The sequence below is a fragment of the Ursus maritimus genome, unplaced genomic scaffold (assembly GCF_017311325.1).
Source record: "Ursus maritimus isolate PB19 unplaced genomic scaffold, ASM1731132v1 scaffold_35, whole genome shotgun sequence".
In the NCBI taxonomy this organism is placed as follows: Eukaryota; Metazoa; Chordata; class Mammalia; order Carnivora; family Ursidae; genus Ursus; species Ursus maritimus.
The window spans coordinates 9,412,836-9,415,713 of NW_024426119.1; positions in this window are offsets into that span (position 1 = coordinate 9,412,836).

The following is a 2,878-nucleotide window of genomic DNA, read 5'->3' on the forward strand; positions in this document are numbered from 1 at the left end:
TGTATAAAGGGTGTGGGGGAAGAATATATATGAATTTGCTTGTGTTTGCATAGAGTATTTTTGGAAAGTTATTGCTTCTGTGTAGGGAAATTCAGTGCTTGGGTGTATGGCTTTTTTTTTTTTTCCTGTATATCCTTTAGTATCTTTATACCATGAAAATATATTGTTGTTATTATTGAAAAATAACAAAAACTTGCAAGGGACAGAAAAGGCTGACTGGGGGGAGGGGGCACCTGGGTGACTCAGTTCTAAGTGCTTCTGACTCAGGTCATGATCCTTGCTCAGGGGGAGTCTGCCTCTCCCTCTCCTTCTGCCCCTCCCCTCCTCTTGTGCTCTCTCTCTCTCAAATAAATAAATAAAATGTTAAAAATGTTAAAAAATGTTAAAATGTTAAAAAAAAAACCTCTCAAGGATTTCTTCTTCTACATAGAGTAGACTAGCTTGATCCTATCACCCCTATTGACAGTAACCATAAAAGCGGAATAAAATATTTCAAAGTTCTGCCTGAAGGCATCAAGACAGCACAGACTTGAGGCATCAAGATCTCAGGGAGAAGAGAAGCAGAGAGAGGTGAGCCTGACAGCATGCCACCTTTCACTTCAAGACATTTGCTGATTCACAATTGGCAGATGACAGCCTGAGAATCTGAGCAGATCTTCTGACAATCTCACAGGACTGGAGGATAAAAATTGGAGTTCCATGGCCACCAGGCATGAAGGACTCCAATAAATACCTCCTTTTTTCAATTGGGACCCCTGAAGGACTATTCCCCAGGGAGTAAAGGTAATAGGAAATAGACCAACACTTACAAAGACTGAAACCCAGTTTTGCTTGTTTGTTTGTTTTTAGGCAATCAATGGAGATTTTTATTCCTGCTGACATTATTATGGATGCTATTGTTATCATTATTATCTATCTAATAAAGTTACAGATGTTGGAACAGCATAGAAAAAAATTTGTGGTAGAAAACACAAACCATAAAACTTACCATCTTAACCTGTTTTTTTGTGTTTTTTTTTTTTTTTTTTTTTTTTTTTTAGAGAGAGGGAGAGAGAGCACGTGCTCACTCAGGGGTCGTGGGGGAGGGCAGAGGAAGAGGGAGAAAGAGATTCTTAAGCAGGCTTCACACCCAATGTGGAGCCCAAAGCAGGGTTCAATCTCATGACCCTGAGATTATGACCTAAGCTGAAATCAAGAGTTGGACACTTAACTGACTGAACCACCCAGGTGCCGCTATCATCTTAACCATTTTTAGTGTACAGTTCAGTAGTGTTAAGTACGTTTACATTGTTGTGAAAGAGATCTTGAGAATCTTTTCATCTTGCAAAACTGAAGCTCTGTACTAATTAAACTACAATCCCCCCCCCACTCCCTTGTCTTAGGCTTTGGTAACTATCATTCTACTTTCTGTATCATTAATTTGACTAATTTAGATACTTCATAGACGTGGAATCATACAGTATTTATCCCTTTGTGACTGGCTTATTTCACTTAGCATAATGTCCTCAAGGTTCATCCATGTTGTAGCATATGACAGGATTCTCTTCCTTTTTAAGGCTGCATTGTATTCCGTTGTATGTATATACCTAATTCTGATGATCTGTTCATCCAGTGAAGGACATTGGGGTTGCTTCTACCTCCTGGCTGTTGTGTACAGTGCTATGGACGTGGGTGTGCAACTATGTCTTTGGAACACTGTTTTCAATTCTTTTGGATATATACCCAGAAGTGGAATTGCTGGATCATATGGTAGTTCTATTTTAAATTTTTTGAGGAACTGCCATACTGTTTTCCAAAGTAGTTGTACCATTTCACAATCCTACCAACAATGCACATGAGTTCTAACTTCTCCACATTCCCACCAGTACTTGTTATTTTCTTTTTTTCAATAGCCATCCTAGTGGGTGTAAGGTAATATCTCATTGTAGGACTTTTTTTGAAGTATAATTGACACACAGTGTTACATTAGTTCAGGTGTACAGTATAGGGATTGGACAAGTCTTTACATTATGCTATGCTAAGCACAAGTGTAGCTACCATCTGTCACCATATGATGCTATTACAGTACCACTGACTGTCCCTCTGCTGTACCTTTTGTTCCTGTGACTTATTCATTCCATAACTGTAAACCTGTACTTCCCACTCCCTTTCACTCATTTTGCCCATTTCTCCACTCTCCTCTGGCAACCATCAGTTTGTTCTATTTATGAATCTGTCTGCTTTGTCTGTTTGTTCTTAGATTCTACATTTAAGTGAGATCATATGGTATTTGTCTTTCTCTATCTGACTTATTTCAGTTGGCATAATCCTCTCTAGGTTCATCCATGTTGTCATAAGTGGCAAGATCTCATTGTTTTTTATGGCTGAATAATATTCCTCTGTGTGTGTGTGTGTGTGTGTGTGTGTGTGTGTGTGTGTGTGTGAAAGAGAGAGAGAGAGAGACATCTTCTTTATCCATTCATCTGTGGATGGACACTTGCATTGCTTCCATATCTTGGCTATTGTAACCAATGCTGCAATAAACATAGGGGTGCATATATCTTTTTGAACTAATGTTTTTGTTTTATTTAATTCCAGTAGTGGAATTACTGGATCGTATGGCATTTACCTTTAATATCTCAATGTAGTTTTGATTTGCATTTTCCTCATGGTTAATGATATTGAACATCTTTTTGTATGCTTTTGGCCATTTGTCTATCATCTTTGGAGAAATAGCTATTCAAATCCTTTTGAGTTGTTTGCTTTGTTTACTGCTGTATCATTTGGGCCTACAATATTCAACACTAGGTACTCAATAAATATAAAATGAAGAGTAGAAAGACAACCTTGATATTCAGGGAAGGCTTTAACTGAGAGGAATGACTCTGATGGGAATTGT